General features: G+C 44.2%; 19 non-coding genes across 19 annotated transcripts; all 19 read right to left on the bottom strand.

Moving 5' to 3' along the window:
- Positions 1–2337: 2337 nt before the first annotated feature.
- Positions 2338–2410, bottom strand: trnam-cau (transfer RNA methionine (anticodon CAU)). The gene has a single exon. It is a non-coding gene; the product is annotated as a tRNA-Met (tRNA).
- Positions 2411–2869: 459 nt separating this feature from the next.
- trnay-gua (transfer RNA tyrosine (anticodon GUA)) lies at positions 2870–2958 on the bottom strand. The gene is given in 2 exon segments: positions 2870–2905; positions 2922–2958. It is a non-coding gene; the product is annotated as a tRNA-Tyr (tRNA).
- An 896-nt stretch (positions 2959–3854) lies between these two features.
- trnam-cau (transfer RNA methionine (anticodon CAU)) lies at positions 3855–3927 on the bottom strand. The gene has a single exon. It is a non-coding gene; the product is annotated as a tRNA-Met (tRNA).
- Positions 3928–4386: 459 nt separating this feature from the next.
- Positions 4387–4475, bottom strand: trnay-gua (transfer RNA tyrosine (anticodon GUA)). The gene is given in 2 exon segments: positions 4387–4422; positions 4439–4475. It is a non-coding gene; the product is annotated as a tRNA-Tyr (tRNA).
- An 895-nt stretch (positions 4476–5370) lies between these two features.
- Positions 5371–5443, bottom strand: trnam-cau (transfer RNA methionine (anticodon CAU)). Its single transcript has one exon. It is a non-coding gene; the product is annotated as a tRNA-Met (tRNA).
- A 459-nt stretch (positions 5444–5902) lies between these two features.
- trnay-gua (transfer RNA tyrosine (anticodon GUA)) lies at positions 5903–5991 on the bottom strand. Its single transcript is given in 2 exon segments — positions 5903–5938; positions 5955–5991. It is a non-coding gene; the product is annotated as a tRNA-Tyr (tRNA).
- An 895-nt stretch (positions 5992–6886) lies between these two features.
- Positions 6887–6959, bottom strand: trnam-cau (transfer RNA methionine (anticodon CAU)). The gene has a single exon. It is a non-coding gene; the product is annotated as a tRNA-Met (tRNA).
- Positions 6960–7418: 459 nt separating this feature from the next.
- Positions 7419–7507, bottom strand: trnay-gua (transfer RNA tyrosine (anticodon GUA)). Its single transcript is given in 2 exon segments — positions 7419–7454; positions 7471–7507. It is a non-coding gene; the product is annotated as a tRNA-Tyr (tRNA).
- An 895-nt stretch (positions 7508–8402) lies between these two features.
- Positions 8403–8475, bottom strand: trnam-cau (transfer RNA methionine (anticodon CAU)). Its single transcript has one exon. It is a non-coding gene; the product is annotated as a tRNA-Met (tRNA).
- Positions 8476–8934: 459 nt separating this feature from the next.
- On the bottom strand, positions 8935–9023 carry trnay-gua (transfer RNA tyrosine (anticodon GUA)). Its single transcript is given in 2 exon segments — positions 8935–8970; positions 8987–9023. It is a non-coding gene; the product is annotated as a tRNA-Tyr (tRNA).
- Positions 9024–15174: 6151 nt separating this feature from the next.
- trnam-cau (transfer RNA methionine (anticodon CAU)) lies at positions 15175–15247 on the bottom strand. Its single transcript has one exon. It is a non-coding gene; the product is annotated as a tRNA-Met (tRNA).
- Positions 15248–15706: 459 nt separating this feature from the next.
- On the bottom strand, positions 15707–15795 carry trnay-gua (transfer RNA tyrosine (anticodon GUA)). Its single transcript is given in 2 exon segments — positions 15707–15742; positions 15759–15795. It is a non-coding gene; the product is annotated as a tRNA-Tyr (tRNA).
- Positions 15796–16691: 896 nt separating this feature from the next.
- Positions 16692–16764, bottom strand: trnam-cau (transfer RNA methionine (anticodon CAU)). Its single transcript has one exon. It is a non-coding gene; the product is annotated as a tRNA-Met (tRNA).
- Positions 16765–17223: 459 nt separating this feature from the next.
- trnay-gua (transfer RNA tyrosine (anticodon GUA)) lies at positions 17224–17312 on the bottom strand. Its single transcript is given in 2 exon segments — positions 17224–17259; positions 17276–17312. It is a non-coding gene; the product is annotated as a tRNA-Tyr (tRNA).
- Positions 17313–18207: 895 nt separating this feature from the next.
- Positions 18208–18280, bottom strand: trnam-cau (transfer RNA methionine (anticodon CAU)). Its single transcript has one exon. It is a non-coding gene; the product is annotated as a tRNA-Met (tRNA).
- A 459-nt stretch (positions 18281–18739) lies between these two features.
- On the bottom strand, positions 18740–18828 carry trnay-gua (transfer RNA tyrosine (anticodon GUA)). The gene is given in 2 exon segments: positions 18740–18775; positions 18792–18828. It is a non-coding gene; the product is annotated as a tRNA-Tyr (tRNA).
- Positions 18829–19723: 895 nt separating this feature from the next.
- Positions 19724–19796, bottom strand: trnam-cau (transfer RNA methionine (anticodon CAU)). Its single transcript has one exon. It is a non-coding gene; the product is annotated as a tRNA-Met (tRNA).
- Positions 19797–20255: 459 nt separating this feature from the next.
- On the bottom strand, positions 20256–20344 carry trnay-gua (transfer RNA tyrosine (anticodon GUA)). The gene is given in 2 exon segments: positions 20256–20291; positions 20308–20344. It is a non-coding gene; the product is annotated as a tRNA-Tyr (tRNA).
- Positions 20345–21240: 896 nt separating this feature from the next.
- Positions 21241–21313, bottom strand: trnam-cau (transfer RNA methionine (anticodon CAU)). The gene has a single exon. It is a non-coding gene; the product is annotated as a tRNA-Met (tRNA).
- Between the last annotated feature and the right edge of the window lie 401 nt (positions 21314–21714).

Genomic DNA, 21714 nt, shown 5'->3' on the forward strand with positions numbered 1-21714 from the left:
AACCTGCCTTTTAGATCCCATTCCCACTTCACTTTTTAAAACATTTTATGGATTCTTTGAGTCAGAGCTTTTAAATATAGTAAACTGCTCTCTTCAGACGGGGGTCTTCCCCTCTGCCTGTAAGACGGCGGTGGTGAGGCCCCTTCTGAAGAAGAGTCAATTAGATCCAAAAAATCTGGATAACTATAGACCCGTATCCAACTTACCATTTTTAAGTAAAATAATAGAAAAAAGTGTCGCTACTCAACTGCATGAGTTTTTAAATGCCCAAAAAATTTTAGAAAAATATCAGTCTGGTTTTAGGACAAACCATAGTACAGAGACGGCTCTTTTAAAGATCGTTAATGATCTAAGATTAAACTACGACTCACAGAAACTTTCTGTTCTGGTGCTGCTGGATCTCAGTGCTGCTTTTGATACAGTAGATCACCAGATTTTATTAGACAGACTTAGTAGTCTAGTGGGCCTCTCTGGAAATGTTCTTAAGTGGTTTTACTCTTACCTTACAGATCGACACTTTTATGTAAGTATGGATACGTGCTCTTCAGGAATCCACGAAATAAGTTGTGGGGTTCCCCAGGGGTCGATTTTAGGGCCAATACTTTTTAATTTATATATGTTGCCTCTTGGGGATGTCATCAGGAGACACGGCGTTGACTTTCACAGCTATGCTGATGATACACAGCTTTACATCGCCGTGTCTCCTGATGACCTGGAACCTGTCAACACTCTTTTAAACTGCATTTTAGATATAAAGTTGTGGATGGCAGAAAACTTTTTACAGCTCAACCAGGACAAAACTGAAGTATTAATCATCGGTCCTGAAGACAAGAGAGAGATGATTTTACCACATCTTCATAATTTTAAACCTTCTCAATGTGTGAGAAACCTGGGCGTACTTTTTGACTCTGAGCTAGATTTTATCCCACACATTAAAAATGTCGTTAAGACAGGATTTTATCATCTTAAAAACATTGCCAGAGTCCGCCCGTTCCTCTCTCTTGCCAGCACAGAAGTGCTAATGCATGCTTTTATTTTCAGTCGTTTAGATTACTGTAATGCCCTGCTCTCTGGTTTACCCAAAAAGTCTATTTCAAATCTACAGCTATTGCAGAACTCAGCAGCACGAGTTCTGACGAGAACCAGAGGGCGAGAACACATTACACCGATTTTAAAATCGCTGCATTGGCTCCCTGTGCGTTTCAGGATTGATTTTAAGATTCTTTTAATGGTTTATAAATGTTTTTATGGTCTTGGGCCTTCTTATTTAAATGATATTCTTTTAAAATATGAGCCCTCGCGGACCCTGAGGTCCTCCGGTGCTGGCCTCTTAGTTGTTCCTAAAGTGAGGACCAAAACTTATGGTGAGGCTTCGTTCTGCCATTACGGTCCTCGCCTGTGGAACGGCCTGCCGGAGGGCCTCAGGGCCGCAGAGACTGTAGAGGTTTTTAAGAAGAGGCTCAAGACCCACCTTTTTAATTTAGCTTTCAGTTGAATTTTAACTGCTAAATTATTCTATTAGTTTTAATATAGGCTATATTCTATACTATACTTCATTTCATTTTATGCATCTTATTCTCAGTTTTTATTTATTTATTTATTTATTTATTTATTTATTTATTTTTTAATAAATCTTATAATTTAATATCTTATTGTGATATTAGCCCCAGTGTTTCTTGTGGGAGTCTTTTCTGCCAGGGTTGCCGGCTTGCCCGGTGGCTGTTGTTGCAGTTCTTGCCCTTGCTGGGGCGGCTGGGGTTTAATTTTGCAGCCTCACGGCTGTGAAGTGGACCCTGGTGTTGTCCCGGTCTGGGTTGGCGCTGTGGCCATGCTCCCGTGGGCGGGCTGGCTCCTGGTATGAAGAGATTCCCAAATGCCGTTTCCTCGCAGCAGAGCCAAGCCTTGTTTGTTTGTTTGTTTGTTTGTTTGTTTGCTTGCTTTTTTATTTATTTATTCATTTATTTATTTATTTATTTATTTTAACTTGCATTGGTAGTCAACATTCATTGTCGTGGGTCATGTGCCTTAATGGAGGGGAGTGGGAAGGGTGTAGGGTGGGTTGGGTTTTTACTGCAATGTTGTGTGTTTTGTTTTTTTTTTTTTTTGTTTTTGTTTTTAATGTTAAAGCGCTTCGAGCTGCACGAAATGCATGATAAGCGCTATTTTATAAATAAAGTTTGATTGATTGATGCATCACTAAGGTTTTTTCGGGTAATGAGAGCACATGATGACAATGTGCTGCCATTGGGGCTGGACAACATTTTGCAGTTGAGGTGAACGACAGCCATGAGCCTAGGTGTTCCTGGGTGACTGCTGGGAAGAGCTGTGCAAAATCAGTGCCTCGTGTGAGGCTCGAACTCACGACCTTCAGATTATGAGACTGACGCGCTGCCAACTGCGCCAACGAGGCAATGAAAAGCAAAGTACACACAAGCCATCCCCTATGACTTTCCTATGACTATCACTTTCAGCCATTTCTTTGGGATACTCTTTACAAGTTGACGCGACTGTTGATTTGCAACACTAAGGCTTCTTTGGTCTGCTACACACAATGGGTGCTTTACATTTGCTTGGCTAATCTGGTTAGTGGCAAAAGCCTGCTAACAGGTGAAATCACTATGCCTGATTTGCGCTCTCTTTTCATTGCTCGGAAAGGTGTACACACACTCCATGTGTATCATCTGCGTTACCCCATAAGACCTAAAACCATATTCAAGTCAGGCACCTCTTTCACAAAGACATTTGAATAGACAGCAGGAGTGAGGTTGAAGTCAAGGACAAAGGTCACAAGAAAGCTCACTGGGAAAAGTAAGCATTCTTAGCGTAATAAGGAACGTATGAATGGTAAGATGACGGTGCCCGAAAAAAGTCCTTCGAGCCGGAATTGAACCAGCGACCTAAGGATGCCTATGTTTTTTCACCTACAGTCCTCCGCTCTACCAACTGAGCTATCGAAGGGAGCTGCTGATGGATGCCATTGTGTGACTCACTCATACAAAGAGCGGAATGCACACTTTACTGCACAAAGAAAATAACAATGACACAATTGCCAAGTGACCTTGCATATGGGAGATTTTTTCTTTCTTGGGCACTAAGGGCACAAAAGTACAAATGGTTGAGACTTTTTTGATTACGCAGAAAAATGGCTAGCATACGTGGCTTATTTAACACAACAAAGCTTGCCATCTAAACGGTGAGAACAGATAGGCCTTTCCCCATGGGCTTGGAGTAAAGAAGCAGCAAGTTTGAAAGCAAATGATAACAAAAGCTTTGATTGAGAGGAAAGCATTGTCGTGGACATAGCCAATATTTTGCGGTTGAGAGGAACATTCTGTACAGCTATGAGCCTATGTGTTACTGGATGGCTGCTGGCAAGAGCTGTACAAAATCTGTGCCTTGTGTGAGACAGATTATAAGACTGATGCTCTGCTTACAGCGCCAATGAGGGCGTGCAAAGCAGTGAACACGCACAGACACAGTCCGTTTCCTATGAAATCGCACTTTAAACAGTTTCTTTGGGATCCTCTTTGCAAGTGGTTTCAGATGCTGATTTCCAACAGAAAAGCTTCTTTTGTGGTCTGCCCGTTTGGGTTATTTACAAGGTATGATTGGTAAGACAGCATTGTCTGAAAGGACTCCATCCAGCCGGAATTGAACAAGCAACCTAAGGTGTTACTTTGGGATATTCTGACTTGACTGGTTCCATGCATCACTAAGGTTTTTTCGGGGTGATGAGAGCACATGATGACAATGTGCTGCCATTGGGGCTGGACAACATTTTGCAGTTGAGGTGAACGACAGCCATGAGCCTAGGTGTTCCTGGGTGACTGCTGGGAAGAGCTGTGCAAAATCAGTGCCTCGTGTGAGGCTCGAACTCACGACCTTCAGATTATGAGACTGACGCGCTGCCAACTGCGCCAACGAGGCCATGAAAAGCAAAGTACACACAAACCATCCCCTATGACTTTCCTATGACTATCACTTTCAGCCATTTCTTTGGGATACTCTTTACAAGTTGACGCGACTGTTGATTTGCAACACTAAGGCTTCTTTGGTCTGCTACACACAATGGGTGCTTTACATTTGCTTGGCTAATCTGGTTAGTGGCAAAAACCTGCTAACAGGTGAAATCCCTATGCCTGATTTGCGCTCTCTTTTCATTGCTCGGAAAGGTGTACACACACTCCATGTGTATCATCTGCGTTACCCCATAAGACCTAAAACCATATTCAAGTCAGGCACCTCTTTCACAAAGACATTTGAATAGACAGCAGGAGTGAGGTTGAAGTCAAGGACAAAGGTCACAAGAAAGCTCACTGGGAAAAGTAAGCATTCTTAGCGTAATAAGGAACGTATGAATGGTAAGATGACGGTGCCCGAAAAATGTCCTTCGAGCCGGAATTGAACCAGCGACCTAAGGATGCCTATGTTTTTTCACCTACAGTCCTCCGCTCTACCAACTGAGCTATCGAAGGGAGCTGCTGATGGATGCCATTGTGTGACTCACTCATACAAAGAGCGGAATGCACACTTTACTGCACAAAGAAAATAACAATGACACAATTGCCAAGTGACCTTGCATATGGGAGATTTTTCCTTTCTTGGGCACTAAGGGCACAAAAGTACAAATGGTTGAGACTTTTTTGATTACGCAGAAAAATGGCTAGCATACGTGGCTTATTTAACACAACAAAGCTTGCCATCTAAACGGTGAGAACAGATAGGCCTTTCCTTGTGGGCTTGAAGTAAAGAAGCAGCAAGTTTGAAAGCAAATGATAACAAAAGCTTTGATTGAGAGGAAAGCACTGTCGTGGACATAGCCAATATTTTGCGGTTGAGAGGAACATTCTGTACAGCTATGAGCCTATGTGTTACTGGATGGCTGCTGGCAAGAGCTGTACAAAATCTGTGCCTTGTGTGAGACAGATTATAAGACTGATGCTCTGCCTACAGCGCCAATGAGGGCATGCAAAGCAGTGAACACGCACAGACACAGTCCGTTTCCTATGAAATCGCACTTTAAACAGTTTCTTTGGGATCCTCTTTGCAAGTGGTTTCAGATGCTGATTTCCAACAGAAAAGCTTCTTTTGTGGTCTGCCCGTTTGGGTTATTTACAAGGTATGATTGGTAAGACAGCATTGTCTGAAAGGACTCCATCCAGCCGGAATTGAACAAGCAACCTAAGGTGTTACTTTGGGATATTCTGACTTGACTGGTTCCATGCATCACTAAGGTTTTTTCGGGTAATGAGAGCACATGATGACAATGTGCTGCCATTGGGGCTGGACAACATTTTGCAGTTGAGGTGAACGACAGCCATGAGCCTAGGTGTTCCTGGGTGACTGCTGGGAAGAGCTGTGCAAAATCAGTGCCTCGTGTGAGGCTCGAACTCACGACCTTCAGATTATGAGACTGACGCGCTGCCAACTGCGCCAACGAGGCCATGAAAAGCAAAGTACACACAAACCATCCCCTATGACTTTCCTATGACTATCACTTTCAGCCATTTCTTTGGGATACTCTTTACAAGTTGACGCGACTGTTGATTTGCAACACTAAGGCTTCTTTGGTCTGCTACACACAATGGGTGCTTTACATTTGCTTGGCTAATCTGGTTAGTGGCAAAAACCTGCTAACAGGTGAAATCCCTATGCCTGATTTGCGCTCTCTTTTCATTGCTCGGAAAGGTGTACACACACTCCATGTGTATCATCTGCGTTACCCCATAAGACCTAAAACCATATTCAAGTCAGGCACCTCTTTCACAAAGACATTTGAATAGACAGCAGGAGTGAGGTTGAAGTCAAGGACAAAGGTCACAAGAAAGCTCACTGGGAAAAGTAAGCATTCTTAGCGTAATAAGGAACGTATGAATGGTAAGATGACGGTGCCCGAAAAAAGTCCTTCGAGCCAGAATTGAACCAGCGACCTAAGGATGCCTATGTTTTTTCACCTACAGTCCTCCGCTCTACCAACTGAGCTATCGAAGGGAGCTGCAGATGGATGCCATTGTGTGACTCACTCATACAAAGAGCGGAATGCACACTTTACTGCACAAAGAAAATAACAATAACACAATTGCCAACTGACCTTGCATATGGGAGATTTTTCCTTTCTTGGGCACTAAGGGCACAAAAGTACAAATGGTTGAGACTTTTTTGATTACGCAGAAAAATGGCTAGCATACGTGGCTTATTTAACACAACAAAGCTTGCCATCTAAACGGTGAGAACAGATAGGCCTTTCCCCGTGGGCTTGGAGTAAAGAAGCAGCAAGCTTGAAAGCAAATGATAACAAAAGCTTTGATTGAGAGGAAAGCACTGTCGTGGACATAGCCAATATTTTGCGGTTGAGAGGAACATTCTGTACAGCTATGAGCCTATGTGTTACTGGATGGCTGCTGGCAAGAGCTGTACAAAATCTGTGCCTTGTGTGAGACAGATTATAAGACTGATGCTCTGCCTACAGCGCCAATGAGGGCATGCAAAGCAGTGAACACGCACAGACACAGTCCGTTTCCTATGAAATCGCACTTTAAACAGTTTCTTTGGGATCCTCTTTGCAAGTGGTTTCAGATGCTGATTTCCAACAGAAAAGCTTCTTTTGTGGTCTGCCCGTTTGGGTTATTTACAAGGTATGATTGGTAAGACAGCATTGTCTGAAAGGACTCCATCCAGCCGGAATTGAACAAGCAACCTAAGGTGTTACTTTGGGATATTCTGACTTGACTGGTTCCATGCATCACTAAGGTTTTTTCGGGTAATGAGAGCACATGATGACAATGTGCTGCCATTGGGGCTGGACAACATTTTGCAGTTGAGGTGAACGACAGCCATGAGCCTAGGTGTTCCTGGGTGACTGCTGGGAAGAGCTGTGCAAAATCAGTGCCTCGTGTGAGGCTCGAACTCACGACCTTCAGATTATGAGACTGACGCGCTGCCAACTGCGCCAACGAGGCCATGAAAAGCAAAGTACACACAAACCATCCCCTATGACTTTCCTATGACTATCACTTTCAGCCATTTCTTTGGGATACTCTTTACAAGTTGACGCGACTGTTGATTTGCAACACTAAGGCTTCTTTGGTCTGCTACACACAATGGGTGCTTTACATTTGCTTGGCTAATCTGGTTAGTGGCAAAAACCTGCTAACAGGTGAAATCCCTATGCCTGATTTGCGCTCTCTTTTCATTGCTCGGAAAGGTGTACACACACTCCATGTGTATCATCTGCGTTACCCCATAAGACCTAAAACCATATTCAAGTCAGGCACCTCTTTCACAAAGACATTTGAATAGACAGCAGGAGTGAGGTTGAAGTCAAGGACAAAGGTCACAAGAAAGCTCACTGGGAAAAGTAAGCATTCTTAGCGTAATAAGGAACGTATGAATGGTAAGATGACGGTGCCCGAAAAAAGTCCTTCGAGCCAGAATTGAACCAGCGACCTAAGGATGCCTATGTTTTTTCACCTACAGTCCTCCGCTCTACCAACTGAGCTATCGAAGGGAGCTGCTGATGGATGCCATTGTGTGACTCACTCATACAAAGAGCGGAATGCACACTTTACTGCACAAAGAAAATAACAATAACACAATTGCCAACTGACCTTGCATATGGGAGATTTTTCCTTTCTTGGGCACTAAGGGCACAAAAGTACAAATGGTTGAGACTTTTTTGATTACGCAGAAAAATGGGTAGCATACGTGGCTTATTTAACACAACAAAGCTTGCCATCTAAACGGTGAGAACAGATAGGCCTTTCCCCATGGGCTTGGAGTAAAGAAGCAGCAAGCTTGAAAGCAAATGATAACAAAAGCTTTGATTGAGAGGAAAGCACCGTCGTGGACATGGCCAACATTTTGCGGTTGAAAGGAACATTCTGTACAGCTATGAGCCTATGTGTTACTGGATGGCTGCTGGCAAGAGCTGTACAAAATCTGTGCCTTGTGTGAGACAGATTTTAAGACTGATGCTCTGCCTACAGCGCCAATGAGGGCGTGCAAAGCAGTGAACACGCACAGACACAGTCCGTTTCCTATGAAATCGCACTTTAAACAGTTTCTTTGGGATCCTCTTTGCAAGTGGTTTCAGATGCTGATTTCCAACAGAAAAGCTTCTTTTGTGGTCTGCCCGTTTGGGTTATTTACAAGGTATGATTGGTAAGACAGCATTGTCTGAAAGGACTCCATCCAGCCGGAATTGAACAAACAACCTAAGGTGTTACTTTGGGATATTCTGACTTGACTGGTTCCATGCATCACTAAGGTTTTTTCGGGTAATGAGAGCACATGATGACAATGTGCTGCCATTGGGGCTGGACAACATTTTGCAGTTGAGGTGAACGACAGCCATGAGCCTAGGTGTTCCTGGGTGACTGCTGGGAAGAGCTGTGCAAAGTCAGTGCCTCGTGTGAGGCTCGAACTCACGACCTTCAGATTATGAGACTGACGCGCTGCCAACTGCGCCAACGAGGCCATGAAAAGCAAAGTACACACAAACCATCCCCTATGACTTTCCTATGACTATCACTTTCAGCCATTTCTTTGGGATACTCTTTACAAGTTGACGCGACTGTTGATTTGCAACACTAAGGCTTCTTTGGTCTTCTACACACAATGGGTGCTTTACATTTGCTTGGCTAATCTGGTTAGTGGCAAAAACCTGCTAACAGGTGAAATCACTATGCCTGATTTGCGCTCTCTTTTCATTGCTCGGAAAGGTGTACACACACTCCATGTGTATCATCTGCGTTACCCCATAAGACCTAAAACCATATTCAAGTCAGGCACCTCTTTCACAAAGACATTTGAATAGACAGCAGGAGTGAGGTTGAAGTCAAGGACAAAGGTCACAAGAAAGCTCACTGGGAAAAGTAAGCATTCTTAGCGTAATAAGGAACGTATGAATGGTAAGATGACGGTGCCCGAAAAATGTCCTTCGAGCCGGAATTAAACCAGCGACCTAAGGATGCCTATGTTTTTTCACCTACAGTCCTCCGCTCTACCAACTGAGCTATCGAAGGGAGCTGCTGATTCATGCCATTGTGTGACTCACTCATACAAAGAGCGGAATGCACACTTTACTGCACAAAGAAAAAAATAACACAACAATGACACAATTGCCAACTGACCTTGCATATGGGAGATTTTTCCTTTCTTGGGCACTAAGGGCACAAAAGTACAAATGGTTGAGACTTTTTTGATTACGCAGAAAAATGGCTAGCATACGTGGCTTATTTAACACAACAAAGCTTGCCATCTAAACGGTGAGAACAGATAGGCCTTTCCCCATGGGCTTGGAGTAAAGAAGCAGCAAGCTTGAAAGCAAACGATAACAAAAGCTTTGATTGAGGGGAAAGCACCGTCGTGGACATGGCCAACATTTTGCGGTTGAGAGGAACATTCTGTACAGCTATGAGCCTATGTGTTACTGGATGGCTGCTGGCAAGAGCTGTACAAAATCTGTGCCTTGTGTGAGACAGATTATAAGACTGATGCTCTGCCTACAGCGCCAATGAGGGCGTGCAAAGCAGTGAACACGCACAGACACAGTCCGTTTCCTATGAAATCGCACTTTAAACAGTTTCTTTGGGATCCTCTTTGCAAGTGGTTTCAGATGCTGATTTCCAACAGAAAAGCTTCTTTTGTGGTCTGCCCGTTTGGGTTATTTACAAGGTATGATTGGTAAGACAGCATTGTCTGAAAGGACTCCATCCAGCCGGAATTGAACAAGCAACCTAAGGTGTTACTTTGGGATATTCTGACTTGACTGGTTCCATGCAAGATGGCTGCCGCTCGTCCAGACGGAGTTTCATGCACTCCCGACCACTGTGACCCAGGACATTGCCAACTTAAGGAAACTGTTCAGAAACTTAGACTGGAGCTCAGAGAAAAATCTGCTCTGATAGAAAAAATTCTATCAGTATCTGCTTCCCAGTCGAAGTACATCCAACAACTACAGCTTTCAATTAACACCAACCGCTCCCTGTCTCAAACCCTTCCATGGTTTGGAGAAATTCCCGCCGAAGCCCATTTCACCGCCACGGAGAGTAACATCATTCAAATTTGTGGCCGTAAAAACAACGGGTGGGAGCGGATGGACGGGGCTCCGAGCACCACCAACACCAGCTCTGCAGTGGAGGCCAGGAGTCCACAGGACCTCCATGAAGACCAGGCCGATGCCGGACCCAGGGCTCCAGCCCTCTGCTCTACGCCCAAGCAGTCGTGGGCTGAGGTGACACGTCGCGGCCGGAGGATCTGTGGGTCCAAACCCAACAATGCCAGCTCGGAAAACCTAGCGCTGACCAACCGCTTTGCCCCGCTGGCTGAAGACCTCACCGCGGCGTCAGCGACCCGAGCGGGCTCACCGGGACCAACATCGGGCGGAACTCCTACCGTGGCATCCGCCTCTGCTGCTGGTCCCAGCCAGGCGACGACTCCCGCTTCCACCTCTACGGGTCCAACGGCGTCTGCTGCTTCGGGGCCCGCTTTGCTGGAGTCTGACCAACTCGCGCTTCTTCCTGGAGCCGCGGCACTGGCCCAGCCGCCCGGATCCTCCGCTGTTCCGCTGGCGCCCGGCACGAGAGGGAAACGCCGCCGTCTGCTGAAAGAGGCGGTGGCCCGACGCTCAGACGAGCTTCCCCGGGGCTCGCGCGCCGCATCCTGCGTTTCACCGGCTTCAGGGGATCCACTCTCCACAAGAAAAACAGGTCTTCATGCTGGATTACTGTCTGCCCGGAAACACCGCTCTGGAGCTCCCAACTCTCCACCTGAGCCCCCTTCAGCGGAGGCCGCTGCTCATCACCCCTCTGGGAGACCCGGACCTGTGCAGCAGCCCGTGCTCATCGTGGGAGACTCCGTTGTCCGGCATGTCCGGGTCAGAAGGTGCCACACACACTCACTCTCTGGAGCGGTCGTCAATGACATTAAAAACTCTGCTCACCAACTTTCTGTCAAACACCCCTCTGCGAAGACTTTCATCATACATGCAGGCACCAACAACATGAAACTGCAGCAATCAGAGACTCTGAAAATGGACTTCATCCACCTGATTCACACCATCCAACAGTTAAACATAAACTGCATCATATCTGGACCACTACCTTCACCCCGTTATGGAGACATCATGTTCTCACGCGTCCGTCAGCTTCACATTTGGTTAAAAACATACTGTCATTCCATAAGCATTCCATACGTTGATAACTTCACAACTTTTTACAATAGACCATACCTCTTCAAATCAGACGGTTTACACCCCAACTATAGTGGTTCCCGTCTTCTCACCATGAACATTGATCTCACCCTCCGTTCTTTCAAAACCATATCCAGCTGACGGTTGAACCAGGACACCCAAACCCCTGATACATCATTCTCTGCCATACAGCATCACATACCAGTCCGCATCACCAATAGACATTCTAATCATTTGCATTCATATCCACGTGCCTCGCATGTTAGATGTCTCCGGCCAATTCACACATCAGTCACAAAACCTACGACAAGCACACATCAGATTGTACCCACAACCATGAAGATGGCTCTTTTAAATGTCAGATCCCTTTTAAATAAGTCTTTTATCATTAATGATCTGATTTTAGACCATGATTTAACCTGTTTGTTTTTAACTGAAACCTGGCTTGGCTCTGATGCACCAGCTATTCTCACTGAGGCTTCTCCACCCAATTTTAACTTTTTATTTTCAATCAGGGGAGGAAAGAAAGGTGGAGGTACAGCATCGATTGCTCACAAAACAATACCATCGGAAAATGTTTTAATTAGTAAATATTGTTCATTTGAGCATCATGCTTTTCTTTTTGGAGACCCACCTGTTTTAACTGTCACAGTATACAGACCACCAACCCCTCCTTCCTGTTTTATCGAGGAATTTTCTGAATTTTTATCATCTCTTCATATTAGGTACAATAGGATTTTAATTACTGGTGATTTTAATTTGCATGTTGATAATTATGATGATATCTATGCCTGTGAGTTTTTAAATCTTCTAAACAGCATGGATTTTCAGCAGCATGTCACACAGCCAACTCACAACAGGGGACACACCCTGGACCTTGTCATTACCTATGGTCTGTCCACTGGGGTGTCCTCTGTTGTTGATTTGGCCATATCAGACCATTATTGTGTGTTTTTTAATGTCACCAGTCAAATCCAGCAGGAAGCGTCAGTGAGAACTGTGAGGAAGCGGTATTTAACTCCTGAAGTGGCTGCAAGTTTTATTGATGTTTTTAAGCAAACTCCTGCTCAGATTTTACCTGCACCCTGTGATTTTATTGTTGATCATTTTAATAACAGACTTCAGTCTTCCATAGATGCAGTGGCTCCACTCAAAGCGAAAACAATAAGAGCCACTCCTAAAATGCCATGGAAGACTGACGACATTAAGGGTCTGAAGCAGAACTGCAGGAGAGCAGAGAGGAAATACCGGAAGACGAATTTAATCATTCATAAAGACATTTTAAAACAACAAATCAAAATCTACAATAACTCAGTTAAACGGGCCAGAACCTCTTATTTTTCAAAAATCATTTCAGAAAATAAAAACAACCCCAAATTTCTTTTTAAAACAATTGATATTTTAATAAACAAAGATTTCAACAAGTCCTCCATGCCATCATCTAATGCTGCATGTGAGGACTTTGCAGACCACTTCATGGGTAAAATCAATGCTATAAGATCAAACATTTCATCCATGCAGTACACGGATCTTAACAGACCTCCAGCATTGTTTTTACCAGAAGAAACACTGGGGAGTTTTGTCCTGGTTGATGCGGAGATGCTTGGTCGAGTTTTATCCCAAGTAAACACTACAACCTGCCTTTTAGATCCCATTCCCACTTCACTTTTTAAAACATTTTATGGATTCTTTGAGTCAGAGCTTTTAAATATAGTAAACTGCTCTCTTCAGACGGGGGTCTTCCCCTCTGCCTGTAAGACGGCGGTGGTGAGGCCCCTTCTGAAGAAGAGTCAATTAGATCCAAAAAATCTGGATAACTATAGACCCGTATCCAACTTACCATTTTTAAGTAAAATAATAGAAAAAAGTGTCGCTACTCAACTGCATGAGTTTTTAAATGCCCAAAAAATTTTAGAAAAATATCAGTCTGGTTTTAGGACAAACCATAGTACAGAGACGGCTCTTTTAAAGATCGTTAATGATCTAAGATTAAACTACGACTCACAGAAACTTTCTGTTCTGGTGCTGCTGGATCTCAGTGCTGCTTTTGATACAGTAGATCACCAGATTTTATTAGACAGACTTAGTAGTCTAGTGGGCCTCTCTGGAAATGTTCTTAAGTGGTTTTACTCTTACCTTACAGATCGACACTTTTATGTAAGTATGGATACGTGCTCTTCAGGAATCCACGAAATAAGTTGTGGGGTTCCCCAGGGGTCGATTTTAGGGCCAATACTTTTTAATTTATATATGTTGCCTCTTGGGGATGTCATCAGGAGACACGGCGTTGACTTTCACAGCTATGCTGATGATACACAGCTTTACATCGCCGTGTCTCCTGATGACCTGGAACCTGTCAACACTCTTTTAAACTGCATTTTAGATATAAAGTTGTGGATGGCAGAAAACTTTTTACAGCTCAACCAGGACAAAACTGAAGTATTAATCATCGGTCCTGAAGACAAGAGAGAGATGATTTTACCACATCTTCATAATTTTAAACCTTCTCAATGTGTGAGAAACCTGGGCGTACTTTTTGACTCTGAGCTAGATTTTATCCCACACATTAAAAATGTCGTTAAGACAGGATTTTATCATCTTAAAAACATTGCCAGAGTCCGCCCGTTCCTCTCTCTTGCCAGCACAGAAGTGCTAATGCATGCTTTTATTTTCAGTCGTTTAGATTACTGTAATGCCCTGCTCTCTGGTTTACCCAAAAAGTCTATTTCAAATCTACAGCTATTGCAGAACTCAGCAGCACGAGTTCTGACGAGAACCAGAGGGCGAGAACACATTACACCGATTTTAAAATCGCTGCATTGGCTCCCTGTGCGTTTCAGGATTGATTTTAAGATTCTTTTAATGGTTTATAAATGTTTTTATGGTCTTGGGCCTTCTTATTTAAATGATATTCTTTTAAAATATGAGCCCTCGCGGACCCTGAGGTCCTCCGGTGCTGGCCTCTTAGTTGTTCCTAAAGTGAGGACCAAAACTTATGGTGAGGCTTCGTTCTGCCATTACGGTCCTCGCCTGTGGAACGGCCTGCCGGAGGGCCTCAGGGCCGCAGAGACTGTAGAGGTTTTTAAGAAGAGGCTCAAGACCCACCTTTTTAATTTAGCTTTCAGTTGAATTTTAACTGCTAAATTATTCTATTAGTTTTAATATAGGCTATATTCTATACTATACTTCATTTCATTTTATGCATCTTATTCTCAGTTTTTATTTATTTATTTATTTATTTATTTATTTATTTATTTATTTATTTATTTTTTAATAAATCTTATAATTTAATATCTTATTGTGATATTAGCCCCAGTGTTTCTTGTGGGAGTCTTTTCTGCCAGGGTTGCCGGCTTGCCCGGTGGCTGTTGTTGCAGTTCTTGCCCTTGCTGGGGCGGCTGGGGTTTAATTTTGCAGCCTCACGGCTGTGAAGTGGACCCTGGTGTTGTCCCGGTCTGGGTTGGCGCTGTGGCCATGCTCCCGTGGGCGGGCTGGCTCCTGGTATGAAGAGATTCCCAAATGCCGTTTCCTCGCAGCAGAGCCAAGCCTTGTTTGTTTGTTTGTTTGTTTGTTTGTTTGCTTGCTTTTTTATTTATTTATTCATTTATTTATTTATTTATTTATTTTAACTTGCATTGGTAGTCAACATTCATTGTCGTGGGTCATGTGCCTTAATGGAGGGGAGTGGGAAGGGTGTAGGGTGGGTTGGGTTTTTACTGCAATGTTGTGTGTTTTGTTTTTTTTTTTTTTTGTTTTTGTTTTTAATGTTAAAGCGCTTCGAGCTGCACGAAATGCATGATAAGCGCTATTTTATAAATAAAGTTTGATTGATTGATGCATCACTAAGGTTTTTTCGGGTAATGAGAGCACATGATGACAATGTGCTGCCATTGGGGCTGGACAACATTTTGCAGTTGAGGTGAACGACAGCCATGAGCCTAGGTGTTCCTGGGTGACTGCTGGGAAGAGCTGTGCAAAATCAGTGCCTCGTGTGAGGCTCGAACTCACGACCTTCAGATTATGAGACTGACGCGCTGCCAACTGCGCCAACGAGGCAATGAAAAGCAAAGTACACACAAGCCATCCCCTATGACTTTCCTATGACTATCACTTTCAGCCATTTCTTTGGGATACTCTTTACAAGTTGACGCGACTGTTGATTTGCAACACTAAGGCTTCTTTGGTCTGCTACACACAATGGGTGCTTTACATTTGCTTGGCTAATCTGGTTAGTGGCAAAAGCCTGCTAACAGGTGAAATCCCTATGCCTGATTTGCGCTCTCTTTTCATTGCTCGGAAAGGTGTACACACACTCCATGTGTATCATCTGCGTTACCCCATAAGACCTAAAACCATATTCAAGTCAGGCACCTCTTTCACAAAGACATTTGAATAGACAGCAGGAGTGAGGTTGAAGTCAAGGACAAAGGTCACAAGAAAGCTCACTGGGAAAAGTAAGCATTCTTAGCGTAATAAGGAACGTATGAATGGTAAGATGACGGTGCCCGAAAAAAGTCCTTCGAGCCGGAATTGAACCAGCGACCTAAGGATGCCTATGTTTTTTCACCTACAGTCCTCCGCTCTACCAACTGAGCTATCGAAGGGAGCTGCTGATGGATGCCATTGTGTGACTCACTCATACAAAGAGCGGAATGCACACTTTACTGCACAAAGAAAATAACAATGACACAATTGCCAAGTGACCTTGCATATGGGAGATTTTTTCTTTCTTGGGCACTAAGGGCACAAAAGTACAAATGGTTGAGACTTTTTTGATTACGCAGAAAAATGGCTAGCATACGTGGCTTATTTAACACAACAAAGCTTGCCATCTAAACGGTGAGAACAGATAGGCCTTTCCCCATGGGCTTGGAGTAAAGAAGCAGCAAGTTTGAAAGCAAATGATAACAAAAGCTTTGATTGAGAGGAAAGCATTGTCGTGGACATAGCCAATATTTTGCGGTTGAGAGGAACATTCTGTACAGCTATGAGCCTATGTGTTACTGGATGGCTGCTGGCAAGAGCTGTACAAAATCTGTGCCTTGTGTGAGACAGATTATAAGACTGATGCTCTGCTTACAGCGCCAATGAGGGCGTGCAAAGCAGTGAACACGCACAGACACAGTCCGTTTCCTATGAAATCGCACTTTAAACAGTTTCTTTGGGATCCTCTTTGCAAGTGGTTTCAGATGCTGATTTCCAACAGAAAAGCTTCTTTTGTGGTCTGCCCGTTTGGGTTATTTACAAGGTATGATTGGTAAGACAGCATTGTCTGAAAGGACTCCATCCAGCCGGAATTGAACAAGCAACCTAAGGTGTTACTTTGGGATATTCTGACTTGACTGGTTCCATGCATCACTAAGGTTTTTTCGGGGTGATGAGAGCACATGATGACAATGTGCTGCCATTGGGGCTGGACAACATTTTGCAGTTGAGGTGAACGACAGCCATGAGCCTAGGTGTTCCTGGGTGACTGCTGGGAAGAGCTGTGCAAAATCAGTGCCTCGTGTGAGGCTCGAACTCACGACCTTCAGATTATGAGACTGACGCGCTGCCAACTGCGCCAACGAGGCCATGAAAAGCAAAGTACACACAAACCATCCCCTATGACTTTCCTATGACTATCACTTTCAGCCATTTCTTTGGGATACTCTTTACAAGTTGACGCGACTGTTGATTTGCAACACTAAGGCTTCTTTGGTCTGCTACACACAATGGGTGCTTTACATTTGCTTGGCTAATCTGGTTAGTGGCAAAAACCTGCTAACAGGTGAAATCCCTATGCCTGATTTGCGCTCTCTTTTCATTGCTCGGAAAGGTGTACACACACTCCATGTGTATCATCTGCGTTACCCCATAAGACCTAAAACCATATTCAAGTCAGGCACCTCTTTCACAAAGACATTTGAATAGACAGCAGGAGTGAGGTTGAAGTCAAGGACAAAGGTCACAAGAAAGCTCACTGGGAAAAGTAAGCATTCTTAGCGTAATAAGGAACATATGAATGGTAAGATGACGGTGCCCGAAAAATGTCCTTCGAGCCGGAATTGAACCAGCGACCTAAGGATGCCTATGTTTTTTCACCTACAGTCCTCCGCTCTACCAACTGAGCTATCGAAGGGAGCTGCTGATGGATGCCATTGTGTGACTCACTCATACAAAGAGCGGAATGCACACTTTACTGCACAAAGAAAATAACAATGACACAATTGCCAAGTGACCTTGCATATGGGAGATTTTTCCTTTCTTGGGCACTAAGGGCACAAAAGTACAAATGGTTGAGACTTTTTTGATTACGCAGAAAAATGGCTAGCATACGTGGCTTATTTAACACAACAAAGCTTGCCATCTAAACGGTGAGAACAGATAGGCCTTTCCTTGTGGGCTTGAAGTAAAGAAGCAGCAAGTTTGAAAGCAAATGATAACAAAAGCTTTGATTGAGAGGAAAGCACTGTCGTGGACATAGCCAATATTTTGCGGTTGAGAGGAACATTCTGTACAGCTATGAGCCTATGTGTTACTGGATGGCTGCTGGCAAGAGCTGTACAAAATCTGTGCCTTGTGTGAGACAGATTATAAGACTGATGCTCTGCCTACAGCGCCAATGAGGGCATGCAAAGCAGTGAACACGCACAGACACAGTCCGTTTCCTATGAAATCGCACTTTAAACAGTTTCTTTGGGATCCTCTTTGCAAGTGGTTTCAGATGCTGATTTCCAACAGAAAAGCTTCTTTTGTGGTCTGCCCGTTTGGGTTATTTACAAGGTATGATTGGTAAGACAGCATTGTCTGAAAGGACTCCATCCAGCCGGAATTGAACAAGCAACCTAAGGTGTTACTTTGGGATATTCTGACTTGACTGGTTCCATGCATCACTAAGGTTTTTTCGGGTAATGAGAGCACATGATGACAATGTGCTGCCATTGGGGCTGGACAACATTTTGCAGTTGAGGTGAACGACAGCCATGAGCCTAGGTGTTCCTGGGTGACTGCTGGGAAGAGCTGTGCAAAATCAGTGCCTCGTGTGAGGCTCGAACTCACGACCTTCAGATTATGAGACTGACGCGCTGCCAACTGCGCCAACGAGGCCATGAAAAGCAAAGTACACACAAACCATCCCATATGACTTTCCTATGACTATCACTTTCAGCCATTTCTTTGGGATACTCTTTACAAGTTGACGCGACTGTTGATTTGCAACACTAAGGCTTCTTTGGTCTGCTACACACAATGGGTGCTTTACATTTGCTTGGCTAATCTGGTTAGTGGCAAAAACCTGCTAACAGGTGAAATCCCTATGCCTGATTTGCGCTCTCTTTTCATTGCTCGGAAAGGTGTACACACACTCCATGTGTATCATCTGCGTTACCCCATAAGACCTAAAACCATATTCAAGTCAGGCACCTCTTTCACAAAGACATTTGAATAGACAGCAGGAGTGAGGTTGAAGTCAAGGACAAAGGTCACAAGAAAGCTCACTGGGAAAAGTAAGCATTCTTAGCGTAATAAGGAACGTATGAATGGTAAGATGACGGTGCCCGAAAAAAGTCCTTCGAGCCAGAATTGAACCAGCGACCTAAGGATGCCTATGTTTTTTCACCTACAGTCCTCCGCTCTACCAACTGAGCTATCGAAGGGAGCTGCTGATGGATGCCATTGTGTGACTCACTCATACAAAGAGCGGAATGCACACTTTACTGCACAAAGAAAATAACAATAACACAATTGCCAACTGACCTTGCATATGGGAGATTTTTCCTTTCTTGGGCACTAAGGGCACAAAAGTACAAATGGTTGAGACTTTTTTGATTACGCAGAAAAATGGCTAGCATACGTGGCTTATTTAACACAACAAAGCTTGCCATCTAAACGGTGAGAACAGATAGGCCTTTCCCCATGGGCTTGGAGTAAAGAAGCAGCAAGCTTGAAAGCAAATGATAACAAAAGCTTTGATTGAGAGGAAAGCACTGTCGTGGACATAGCCAATATTTTGCGGTTGAGAGGAACATTCTGTACAGCTATGAGCCTATGTGTTACTGGATGGCTGCTGGCAAGAGCTGTACAAAATCTGTGCCTTGTGTGAGACAGATTATAAGACTGATGCTCTGCCTACAGCGCCAATGAGGGCATGCAAAGCAGTGAACACGCACAGACACAGTCCGTTTCCTATGAAATCGCACTTTAAACAGTTTCTTTGGGATCCTCTTTGCAAGTGGTTTCAGATGCTGATTTCCAACAGAAAAGCTTCTTTTGTGGTCTGCCCGTTTGGGTTATTTACAAGGTATGATTGGTAAGACAGCATTGTCTGAAAGGACTCCATCCAGCCGGAATTGAACAAGCAACCTAAGGTGTTACTTTGGGATATTCTGACTTGACTGGTTCCATGCATCACTAAGGTTTTTTCGGGTAATGAGAGCACATGATGACAATGTGCTGCCATTGGGGCTGGACAACATTTTGCAGTTGAGGTGAACGACAGCCATGAGCCTAGGTGTTCCTGGGTGACTGCTGGGAAGAGCTGTGCAAAATCAGTGCCTCGTGTGAGGCTCGAACTCACGACCTTCAGATTATGAGACTGACGCGCTGCCAACTGCGCCAACGAGGCCATGAAAAGCAAAGTACACACAAACCATCCCCTATGACTTTCCTATGACTATCACTTTCAGCCATTTCTTTGGGATACTCTTTACAAGTTGACGCGACTGTTGATTTGCAACACTAAGGCTTCTTTGGTCTGCTACACACAATGGGTGCTTTACATTTGCTTGGCTAATCTGGTTAGTGGCAAAAACCTGCTAACAGGTGAAATCCCTATGCCTGATTTGCGCTCTCTTTTCATTGCTCGGAAAGGTGTACACACACTCCATGTGTATCATCTGCGTTACCCCATAAGACCTAAAACCATATTCAAGTCAGGCACCTCTTTCACAAAGACATTTGAATAGACAGCAGGAGTGAGGTTGAAGTCAAGGACAAAGGTCACAAGAAAGCTCACTGGGAAAAGTAAGCATTCTTAGCGTAATAAGGAACGTATGAATGGTAAGATGACGGTGCCCGAAAAAAGTCCTTCGAGCCAGAATTGAACCAGCGACCTAAGGATGCCTATGTTTTTTCACCTACAGTCCTCCGCTCTACCAACTGAGCTATCGAAGGGAGCTGCTGATGGATGCCATTGTGTGACTCACTCATACAAAGAGCGGAATGCACACTTTACTGCACAAAGAAAATAACAATAACACAATTGCCAACTGACCTTGCATATGGGAGATTTTTCCTTTCTTGGGCACTAAGGGCACAAAAGTACAAATGGTTGAGACTTTTTTGATTACGCAGAAAAATGGGTAGCATACGTGGCTTATTTAACACAACAAAGCTTGCCATCTAAACGGTGAGAACAGATAGGCCTTTCCCCATGGGCTTGGAGTAAAGAAGCAGCAAGCTTGAAAGCAAATGATAACAAAAGCTTTGATTGAGAGGACAGCCCCGTCGTGGACATGGCCAACATTTTGCGATTGAGAGGAACATTCTGTACAGCTATGAGCCTATGTGTTACTGGATGGCTGCTGGCAAGAGCTGTACAAAATCTGTGCCTTGTGTGAGACAGATTATAAGACTGATGCTCTGCCTACAGCGCCAATGAGGGCGTGCAAAGCAGTGAACACGCACAGACACAGTCCGTTTCCTATGAAATCGCACTTTAAACAGTTTCTTTGGGATCCTCTTTGCAAGTGGTTTCAGATGCTGATTTCCAACAGAAAAGCTTCTTTTGTGGTCTGCCCGTTTGGGTTATTTACAAGGTATGATTGGTAAGACAGCATTGTCTGAAAGGACTCCATCCAGCCGGAATTGAACAAGCAACCTAAGGTTTTACTTTGGGATATTCTGACTTGACTGGTTCCATGCATCACTAAGGTTTTTTCGGGGTAATGAGAGCACATGATGACAATGTGCTGCCATTGGGGCTGGACAACATTTTGCAGTTGAGGTGAACGACAGCCATGAGCCTAGGTGTTCCTGGGTGACTGCTGGGAAGAGCTGTGCAAAATCAGTGCCTCGTGTGAGGCTCGAACTCACGACCTTCAGATTATGAGACTGACGCGCTGCCAACTGCGCCAACGAGGCCATGAAAAGCAAAGTACACACAAACCATCCCCTATGACTTTCCTATGACTATCACTTTCAGCCATTTCTTTGGGATACTCTTTACAAGTTGACGCGACTGTTGATTTGCAACACTAAGGCTTCTTTGGTCTGCTACACACAATGGTTGCTTTACATTTGCTTGGCTAATCTGGTTAGTGGCAAAAACCTGCTAACAGGTGAAATCCCTATGCCTGATTTGCGCTCTCTTTTCATTGCTCGGAAAGGTGTACACACACTCCATGTGTATCATCTGCGTTACCCCATAAGACCTAAAACCATATTCAAGTCAGGCACCTCTTTCACAAAGACATTTGAATAGACAGCAGGAGTGAGGTTGAAGTCAAGGACAAAGGTCACAAGAAAGCTCACTGGGAAAAGTA

Source organism: Oryzias latipes, chromosome 14 (genome assembly GCF_053564925.1).
Source record: "Oryzias latipes strain Hd-rR chromosome 14, Olatipes_Hd-rR_3.1".
In the NCBI taxonomy this organism is placed as follows: Eukaryota; Metazoa; Chordata; class Actinopteri; order Beloniformes; family Adrianichthyidae; genus Oryzias; species Oryzias latipes.